Genomic DNA, 11,417 nt, shown 5'->3' with positions numbered 1-11,417 from the left:
GGCTGTTAAGATGGCTACTCTATGAATATTCTTTACTCAGAAATGCTTATTGTATTAGAAAGCATCTGTGGGGGCTGGTAATATGGCCTAGTGGTAAAGTGTTCGCCTCGTATGCATGAAGCCCTGGGTTCGATTCCTCAGCACCACATATATAGAAAAAGCCAGAGGTGGTGCTGTGGCTCAAGTGGTAGAGTGCTAGCCTTGAGCCAAAAGAAGCCAGGGACAGTGCTCAGGCCCTGAGTTCAAGCCCCAGGACTGGCAAAAAAACAAAACAAGCCAAAAAAAAAAAAAAAGAAAGCAAGCATCTGTGTACACATTAGATGTGTGTGTGCCTGTGTGTGTGTGTGTACACACGCGTGCGCGCATGCATGCTCATATGCACGCTGGGGGGGGGGGGCAGGGCGGAGATCTGAGGTTTGTTTGAATGCAAGTCCTGTTGACCCTGTCTTTTTTTACTGGTAATTCCTGCTTAGGCAAACATCTGGGTGCAGCCACCATAAGCCTATGCTAAACTTCCTATTCTAGCTAGGGTGGCAGGCATCTGCCACAGGATTTAGTTCTTTATTGAAAAGGGGTCTCCTGAACTTTTCCGCTCAAGCTGACCCTGAACCTTGATCCCAACAATCTCAACCTTCTAAATATCTGGGAATACAGGATGAGCCACTGGCACAGAGCTACACATTCAGATTTATAGCAGGCTGTATCTCCATGGTATTGGAGAAATGAAAAAAGGTCAAACAAAGCCTCTGTCTTAAGAACTCTATTTATCTCTATTTATAGAGATTTGATCCTTATATGGAACTACCATAGCACAGAAGTAAGATCCATAACGAAGGCCTTATGGAGATGAGGCAGTGCAGAAAGGATTTGAGCACACTGAGAGGAATGGAAGAAAACAAGTAAGCAATGCCAGCAGTAGCAGCATCGGACTGTCGGGCTGTGGTCAGGGTGTTGCCACCGGCCAGCTGGCATTTGCTTTTGGAGGTTGAGCCTCTTTAGCTGTGCATGTGGGATTTTCATCTCTCACAGCTTTCTCGGAGAGAGAACAAAGTGTCTTGGAGCCAGGGCTCACACCACCAGCAAGCCTATTTCCTATGCAGATTACTTAACACCTCTATGTTTAGGCATTTCTGAAAACACTAACATCCAACATCAGTAGAGTTCCCTTTACATCTAAGAACACTTTAACAGTTGAAAACAACTGTGTTAAGCAGAGGAAATTCAATCTACTTGTTGCTTTGTCTGCAAATGTCAAACCACCAAACATCTGGTTTGATTAATGAAGAAAACAATGGCTCTTTTCTCCTTGGGCTGATGTGAAAATTAGGTGAGTTTACACACCTAAACTCAAATGTTAACAAGTATGTATGGTTTGCCAGGTGGTTTTTTTGTGTTTATTTGGTTGCTCTGTTTTGTTGTTGTTGTTGTTGTTTATTGTTGAGGATAGACTTGTGAAAAAGGAAAAAAACACAACTTCTTTTTTTAGAGAAGTATGGGGTTAGAATTCAAGGTCTTGCACTGGGACACTTCGGGCTGGCAAATAATGCACGTATCAGCAAGCACTAGGCCGGGGATTTGATATGGCCTCAGGAGGTTGCTCGCTATTAGTGTCGACATAACAGGGTCTAGGGTGACCAAAATCTCTGATCCTTCTGGGCTTGACATGTTACCCAGATCTATTCAAATCTTTTCCCATACAGTCTCATGTGCATGATTGTTGTTAGGTCCTCTCCCTGAGGGCTACATGCAGATGCCCCCACCTCATTAAGTCTCCACCCAGTTACCTGGGTAACCAGCAGACCTGGAGGCAGTTACCTCCCCTTTCCCTGAGGTCACCTCCTAATCCACCTGGCCATACCCCTTGCCCCTGCCCTAAATAAAGCAGGGCTGGGTGGGGGTCGCTCTCTCGCTCTCCCTTCTCTCAGGCCATGGATCATCTTGGCCACAGGCCAGCAGTTCGGTAATAAACTTTCTTTCCTGCCTGAATACCGCGTGGCGTTCTCCTTTACCGGCTACCTACTTTAAAAACCTAACAATTGTGACAAACAGGCTGCTGCTCATCCTGGGAGCAGATCATGTGGTCAGCGGTCACTTGGTCTTCTCTAGTGATAACGTCCTTGGATCAATGTATCACACACCAACACAGGGAAAGCATATAAGCCGGAATTGGCCAATGAAACACTTTTCTGGAAGTGTCAGAAGCTCTTAGATACTGCACTCCATTGAAGGCAGCTGGTGACATCTAGCCCTTACGAAGCAGCCCCAGTCAGCTAGAAGGCAGGAGGAGGAAGTTCCTAGAGTGTATTGGGAGCCCATATGTCCCTCCTTTGTTCACAGAAACTAATGAGTTAGTAATAATTACTATAACACAAGGGAACATACACCTCATTCATGACAGAGTCATTTGTCTACACTCAGTGGAAACATAAATTAGTGAAGGTTTTATAAAGGTCATTTGGGTAATAGGGATCAAGGTCTCCTTCACACAATGCATACCTTTTTACCTAGTAATTTCATACATGGACAAAATGTAATTATATGTCAAAAAGAAACTTAAAATATCTATCCTGCTCCTCAATCACTTTGAAACACAAGGGCTGGGGTCTGTGCTTTACAAGCAGCAAAGATACTTAGTCATGGAGTGCACATTCTATATAGGGCAGACAAGGGGTCAGAGGTGGATAAGATGGAAGCAGAGATTGCTCAGGGTGGGCTCACCACAGAAGACATCCTGGGAAAATGGGTATGAGCTGAGCCTCTCTACCTAAGGACACATCCTTTAAAGCATCAGCTCTTCTCTCATTGACTCACAATGCCTCTGGCTACATTTTCCAGGCAAGCTCCACACCTATGTTCCACTCTCTATCTACAATTGCAATTATTGGGTCACATGTGGGAAAACATATCTCAGAAAATGACAGCACGTTATCCTATGCATGCTTTTCTGAAATGTATGCTACACAATGTAAATAGGTAGTAGTGGACAGGAGTAGGTACTATTGGAAAGTACCCCACAGTCAATTACTTGGAGTAAAAGGGTTGAACTTACTGTGCAAACATGGTGGCTACAGAGTTTCTCAAGAAATTTTATTAAGCATCAAGCAACTCTTGAGAGAGATAACATGGGCAGAAAAATATTTGATACTTAATTGAATATGGAATTCCATTTTGTACCTATTAAATTTCTACTAACCAAGTATCGTGAGAAATGTAGCATTGGAAACTTCTAGATTGTACAGAATACTGGATATTTCCAAGGTATGAAACCTTCTCCAGCTTTTTTGAACTGTTATTTCCAATTAGTGCCACCCACTCAGCCCTGTCAGAGACGACTCACTGGTCAATGAAGAACTTAAAACTTAGAACAAATCACAGTGGGTCAAGGAAGCAAGAGCTATGAAGAACCATCACACTCAAGATCATAAGCTTCTTCTATAAATAATGCATGTGCCAGTTGCCAGAAAATTTATAAGACTTCTATGCTAGTTGTCAGTCAAAAAAAGCCTGAAGAATTACCAAGAGGGTTTTTGTTATATATATACATATATACATATATATGTATATATATATGTGCATATGCCTAGGCAGATGTGTGTCTGGAACACAATCCCACATTCCATTCCATTCTCCTCCTAAATGTGGTCGTGAAGCAAAGAGCCACATAGTTGAGGGAATGCAGACTTCACCTGTGTTGTCAACAATAAATATGTCAATCACACTTGGGGAAAGCCTGACAGGCAGGGAGTCACATTTACATTGAATCTAAAATAGCTGCCTACAGCTGCTTTTAGCTGGGGGGAAGGGAGGGTGGGGGATGGGTAATCTCAGGACCTGAGAAAGAAGACAGTCCCAAGCATGTAGTCATCTTGAGGATCTTGTGTTTGGCATCTACAGCATTTACCCTTTAGTCTCTGGCCTGTTCCCCAGTCACAGCTTCCCAGGGCAAACCAGCATGACAAGACAGAATGAGAAGAGTACAGTGGCCCCACCCACCCCTTCCCCTTCCAAGCAAGTCAAGCTGTACATACAGGCCTTGCCAGCTGCCACAGGATCAGATATCTGTGGGCTGCGCATGCATAATCCTTACTGACTAGCTGAGGCCAACTGAGAGGATTTGGGTTTACAGTAGGGTGAAATGCAAACTTGGAACATGTGAATACAGTTCCCACAAAGATAAGGGTATGGGGAGTGAGGGAAGAATGTTTCTGAGATACATTGCTTGAATTTGAATCTTTGCTGCAACATCTGTAAGCTTTGTCTTTTCTGAGTGTGTTGATTTAATCTGTTTGAGTCTCAGTTACCTCACCTGAGAGAAAACAGATAATCCCTAGCCCTGATTTAGATTTCTGTGAACATTAAATTAGAACACTATATAAGTAGAAATATTTTTTGGACATATGTGAGGCACACAATAAATGCTCAAACCCAGGGTTAGTCATTATTGTGTTTGAATGGTTCTTTTTGCTGAGGCTTAGGTCAATACAGGGCCTGGACATTTTTCACTACTTGAAAGCAAAGAACACTTCGATGCTTTCTTCAAAGATCTTATTTTAGCTAGAGATCATAGTTAAATGAAGAATGTTGTACTCCTTCAAATGATTTTTTAAAAAAAAATTCTCTGCTTCTTCTTGTCCTAAGTTCACTCCTCCAAAAAATGATGGCTCTGTGAGGACAAAACAATCACACTCACACTTCCCCCTCTGGATCCAAGATGTGTTAGTAAACCACAACGGATTGAAAGGAAAGAACCATAGCTCAGAACTGTCAGACATGGCTGTGTCTTTGCTTTCCTCGCTATTAACCTTTACCAGAGAATCTTGTTAAGGGCTGTCCCATGGACTGCAGATAACATAAGTGTTTTGGTTTGGAAAGAATTGTGTTGGGAAGAATTTTCCAGGAAGCTATTGCATTCCATGCAAAGTAGAACCCCATCCTGTTAAGATAAAGGGACAGAGTAAACAGAAGTCATTAGAGAGATCTGCTCACCAGTTCAGAGGTGAAGCCAGTAACAGGAGTCTTCTCAGTGGACGAATGCCCACTGAAGTACCAGCCTTGATGCCAAGCAGGACCTGGGAGAAGGTAGGAAAGAAAGTGCCATGCCCTGGGGATCGAGTCTTGTATGCCGGGCAGCCCAGAAGAAAGTGAGGGGGGCAAGTGAATCAAATACAGAAGGCAAGAGGATGGGGGCATTCTGTGTCTGTTCCAGGTAAGAAAGCTCAGGGTGGCCAATGGCAGAAGAGGAAAGAAACAGCACAAACAAATGGATGTTGCTTAATCAAACCATTCAGCAATTTGGCTATTATTTATTTTATAAGAAGCAACACATTATTGGCAAAGAAATAATTTTTACATAGGAATAACTTTCCAATCCATCTTGAAAATTTCCAATTCAGGAACTGAAATCAGGTAAATGCAGAGTGATCCTGTCCACCTGAGGAGCTGGAAACATTGCCAGCATAGAGGCCAATTATCATCTCCCAGTTATTCCCTCTGCCTCTCTAGAAGGGAGGAGTAGAGCTGACAGGGCCTGTGAAGCAACTGGTGCACTTCCTAACCAATATTCTTTCGTGTGTGTTTGTTTTAGGGGTTTTTTGTTTGTTTGTTTTTGTTTTTGGCCGTGGGGCTTGAACTCTGGGCCTGGGCACTGTCGATGGGCTCTTCAGCCCAAGGCTAGCGCTCTATAACTTGAGCCTCAGTGCCACTTGCAGTTTTCTGGTGGTCAATCAAAGATAAGGGTTTCATGGATTTTCCTACCCAGGCTGGCTTTGAGCCATGATCCTCAGCTCTCAGCCTCCTGAGTAACTAGGATTATAGGCATGAGGCACCAGCGCCTGGCTTGTGTGTGCTTGTATATGCAGTACAGGGGTTCCAACTTAGAGCCTTGCTTTTTTGCCGAAGGCTGGTGCTCTACCACTTGAGCCTCATTTCATGTCCAGCATTTGAGCCTCATTTCATGACCAGCATTTTTGCTAGTTAACTGGAGATTAGAGTCTCTCGTATTTGTTTTCCTTAGGCTGGCTTTGAACCAAGATCCTCAGATCTTAGCTTCCTGAATAAATGAGGATTACAAGTGCCAGGTGTCTAGACAGTATTTGTTGTGTCACACAGATCAGCTATTTTACTTTGAGAGAAAACTGAGGCTGGTACAGGATAAATAAAGAGGTTGAGGGTGTCAAAGATGCTAAGAAAGCAACTAGAATCCATAGCTCTCAATCCACTTGTAAGAGGCAACGATTTGAGTGTCAAGCCTAACAACCTATTTCTCATACATACTTTGGGACAGAGCAATGAACAGAATACTCTTGGATACCAGGTTTGGATGTGACTCTAATAATGCTTTTGTCCTCACCATCTTCCCTTTTCCATTGAAGTGACATCCAATAATGGGAAATATAATGCTACTACTAATAGCTACCAGTTATTGAACATTTTCCTCAGTCCAGGCATTGTCCTAAGCACTTAATACGAATTAGTTCAGTTAACACTCACAATGATGCTACAAAATAGATGTTATTAGTATCTCCATTTTACAATTCAAGATACTGAGGCATAAGGAATCTACATAACAATACCAGAGACCAGAGACGACACAGTAGTAAAGATCAGAGTCAGGCCAATACCCAGCCAGCCTGACTGCATGGCCTGTGATCTTAGCCACTCTATTCCATTGTGTGATGTATAAAGACCATTGCATCCTTATTGGAATCAGCAAACTATAGTCAATTTATTCAAATTCAGATCCCATTTGTAGATCTCCTTTTTTGTCATAAATTTCATGTGCCATTGGTGCTATGTGTCCAAAGCTTAGCCAAGTCTCAAAATAAAACAAAAAAACTGTGTTTCTGAGAGATGAGGCCCTTGATCTTTGCGTCTCTGTGGGATTATGATCTGACCAAATTTCTGGTATAATGCCGAAGCCCGTTATCCATTTGGCAAATGGATAAAACATGTACCGGTAGAACACTGGCTTGTGCCATCCAGTACTGTCAATTGTAATTAAATATCTATGTCCTTCTCTCCTAGCGATCTTGCAGGCTCTGGTGGGCACAGAAATTTTTGTTTCATCCAAAGTGAAAGGCTAGAAAGCCTGAGCATAGCTGCACTCCATCATTTCAAGGGAATTGGATGAATTAGGTTTGTAGAGCCTCACATCTACCTGCAGAGAGAGCTGGATTCAATGCTAACAATAATCAGATGAGTGTTGCTTGGGTCTACTGTGATCTCATTCTGACTCTAGGGAGGATTTGTTGTGTCAAGTAAACCAGTGCTCATTGAAATGACAAAACGCCTCATTTTCCAAGCACTGGGTAATGGGTGTGGCAGAAAGGGAGAGGTGACAAAAGCTGCAGAAGTAGAGAAGATGTCCTGGGAAGAGAAGCTTAGACGCTAATGAAATCACCAAGAGTTCTTCCTGAGGAAATCCTTGCCTTGGGCAAAGGTATGGAGCTCCCTGAATGTGCTGAGAGGTGGTGAAAATCAAAATTGTAAAGAAACAGTGGGATCCATTTATAGAAGCCATTAAACGTGGAGATGTGGTTAGTAACCAGGAGCCTGGGCTGGAAAGACAAGTAATGACTGACAGGAGCCAGTCACAGAACTTCAGGACATAAATACAGGATCCTCACTAATAGAGAAAAGATTGAAGTAGAGAGCTGTAGATGTGGAGGCCTAGAATAGGATGCAATCTTTTTAACTAACGGAATTTCTAGCAGCCTAGCTAAGTAAATGTTAAGGGAACTGAGGGAGTTTTTGAACAAAGAAGGGCCTTCTTAGTGACAGAAACCACACCTTGCCAGTAGTAATGTCCACTGAGATCTTACAAGTAAGTTTGTCAAGTTCTCATGACGACAAGGCATGGTCTGATCCCCCAGTGATTCACACTGTTCATTCTCACAAGTCCCACGGCTATGGTATCAAACAGGCTGTCCTAAGTGGGTTCATAAATATATTCATTGGTATTCTGCACAAAAAAGGCTTACTGGTCAAATCATATTTGAAATCATAGTTACAATGGAAAGAGTTCTAGACCAGGAATCAGAAAAATCCAAGTTCAAGGTGTTGGTTTGCCACTTACTTTTGTTCATATGACCTTGAAAATGTATCTGTTTTCAATCTCAACATTTGGCATACAAAATGCATAAATACTCACATATACTAACCAAATGAGATGATCATAAATTCCTTGGAAACCTATACTGGAGTATAAAGCTCCATAAACCATGCAATGAGAATTCATTGTAAAAACATGAATATGTATCAATGGATGCGGACTGAAGTTTGTACACCCACATCAAATGTAGCTTGAGGTCCTAGCCCATTGGGCTGCATTTGGAGATACGGCTTTTAGGAGGCAATTAAAGTTAAATGAGTCATAAGGGTAAAGTTCCAATCAAATAAGATTGGAGGCCTTATGAAAGAGAAAAACAGATCTTCTGCTCTCTATACATATACACTGACACACACAGTCATAGGGTAAAGTCCTAATCTAATAACATTGGTGGCTTTATGAAAGAGAAAAAGAGATCTTTTGTTCTCTATATACACATACAGACACACACATACACACACACATACACATACACCTCATATATGCACACACATTGAAAAAAGACTATTTGAAGATTCAGTGAGGATGAAAAATCCTCACCAGAACCTGACTGTGTGAAGACTCAATCTTATCCTTTCCTGAGCTATGAAACAATACTATCTGTTGTCTGAGCTAGTGTACAATATGTTGTTATGGCAGTCAAAACAGATTAATCCATCCATGTGTATGCAGATATATTTTTTGCATTATACTCCTACAGAGAGAGAGTTGCTTTTTTAGCACATGTAATTGTACAAATAATGGACTTCATTGTGACATTTTCATACATGTATATAATATGCTATTTTCCATTCTTCTATCTTTAGAGTTGGTATAAGGCCATCAGAGACAAAAGTTGGAATGAGTATGAGAATGAGCCCACTCTTGTCTCGTTAGAAAAAAATTCTCTGTGGGAACAAAACTTATTTTTGAGTTATCTAAGAGGGAAGATAGAATGTCTAGAGCTAAAACCAGAAGAAAAAAAAAAGCCATCACTGACAGAGTTGAAACTCAGCACAGAACTTCTAAAAAGAAAAGTAAAGCTGAAAAAAAAAAAAAAAGACAATTGAGGGCTGGGGATTGGCCTAGTGGCAAGAGTGCTTGCCTCATACACATGAAGCTCTCGGTTCGATTCCCCAGCACCACATATATGGAAAACGGCCAGAAGGGGTGCTGTGGCTCAAGTGGCAGAGTGCTAGCCTTGAGCAAAAAGAAGCCAGGGACAGTGCTCAGGCCCTGAGTCCAAGGCCCAGGACTGGCCCTCCCCCCAAAAAGACAATTGACAGTAAAAAATAATTCAGAGAGTGAGGTCCTTGTTAATTCTCTGGTTCATTCATTCATTCATTGGACCAGCTCATTGGATTGTTCACTGAATGTTAGCAACAATGCTTATCATTTATATGAGTGACAGGTAATTTCACAGAGCTCTGTCATTTGGAGGAGAAGGCAAACAGTAAGCAGTTAATGATATAATTTGTTTTTATTTAAATATAAATTTGATAATTGCTACCAAAGAAATCTCAAGTCCCTTGAGAGCATAAAATAAAGGATTCTTAAATCCACAAATAATTACCCAGAATGGATCAGACAAGGATGTCTTGGAAACTCATGCTTATAGCTGGAAGTATGGGAGAAGAAAAAATAAGAAAAAGAGCAAGTCTATGCCCAGCAAGGACCCCAGATGGGAAAAAGACAGGAGGAAGACTAGTAGGTGAGCAGGCAGGAGAGACCAATGTGGCCAGAATGTGGAGAGCAAGAGGAAACCTTGAAGAGAAGAAACAGGATGCAGAAGGCAAAGACCAGGAAATTCATACAGTAAATTTTCATGAGAAGCATACATTCCAAAGGCTCTAAAACTTTGCAGTGAAGGACTAGGCTTTTAAGCTGGGAGCAAGATGGGCTTTAGAAAGTTATCTTCTGCTTCCCATAGCCCTTCCTGTCCCAAACACCCTAACTTTGATTAGTGAAAAATGAAAATATCTATCTGGATCTTGATGATGTTGTACACCTGCCTAGACAACTTGAGGGATTTGTGGTCCTTTTCTGAGCATAGTTAAATATTTAAAGGCAGCATAGTGGACGGCTATTGGCTTTGACCAGAGATGAGTAATTAGTTAATGGCTGCAAAGTGTTTTGTGAAGAGAAAGTAAGTGGGGAATAGTATTAAAAAAATGACTTACATGAGAAGAGGCAGTTGATGGATCCTCAGGGCAAGCTGTTCCTCCCGGCTACTCTCACACATCCAGTTAGCTGGTTCTGCTGCAATAGATAAGCCCAGACTGTTCCAGGGCAGGACCAAGGCTTCATTTGCCCTACCTTAATTTCAGATAAATGTCCCATTTACAGCAATCAGTGCCTACACTGAGAGCACAGCTCTGCTCTTCCACCAGGAGGAAATCCAAGAGGACACTTCCTGCCCAGCACCAGCTTACTGTCCAGAACTTACACTTCAACACCAGCACTCACTTTCTTTAGGTCCTCACTATAATAAGGGCACAATGACACTCAACTCTTTTGGGCCTAACCACTTTGCTTTTGCTCTTTATACCCCCACATAATGTATAAGCTTCTTTCCTAAACACAGCTGGGAAGCAGGTTGGAAAAATAGAAAACAACTGAAAGATGAACCAAAGATGACCAAGCAGGATATGGAAGATACACTCTGCCTATGCCATAGGGTGGCCATTCTTTAATGGGCTACCTGTATCAGCTCAAAACAGACAACAGAAGAACTCATTCCCCCTGCGTTGATTTGATTTTGACAGACTCCTCGGGACTACTTACCAATGTATGGAAAATCAATTGCAGAAATGTCTCTCCCTTTCCATTCCCTTCATGAACCCAGGCCCTGTACATGTAGCTTTTTCTCTAGCCTTGAATCTGGGTTACCACATGATTTTCTTCAGCCAATAGAATGTGGGAAAATGACAGACTACCATTTCCAGGCTTCACCCATTAGCAGGCCCAGGGTGCTTCGCCTTTTAGACTCTACCACATAGACTAATCTACTGAAGAATGAGAAGCCTCTGAGCCAAGGCCAGCACAGACAGACAATCTCCAGAAAACCTGCAAACTGATGAGCTGAGGAGAATCACACCCAACCCAGATTAGCACCAGTACCTCAGTAGCCCATAGAAACACATGCAACTCTAAATATTTATTAATACATGTCACTGAGGTTTGTGGTTGTTTCTCTGTAGCATTCTTATGGCAAAAGATAACTGACATAGCAAGGATTTTCATCACATTCCCATCTTAAAGGATTTCATTTTCTCTGCCTAGATACATTAGATCCAGAGGTTTATCTGAGTTCTGCTGGATTTCTGCCTTG

Source organism: Perognathus longimembris, chromosome 12 (genome assembly GCF_023159225.1).
Source record: "Perognathus longimembris pacificus isolate PPM17 chromosome 12, ASM2315922v1, whole genome shotgun sequence".
In the NCBI taxonomy this organism is placed as follows: Eukaryota; Metazoa; Chordata; class Mammalia; order Rodentia; family Heteromyidae; genus Perognathus; species Perognathus longimembris.
The sequence above is the reverse complement of the archived record's forward strand: the minus strand, read 5'-3'. Positions refer to the sequence as shown.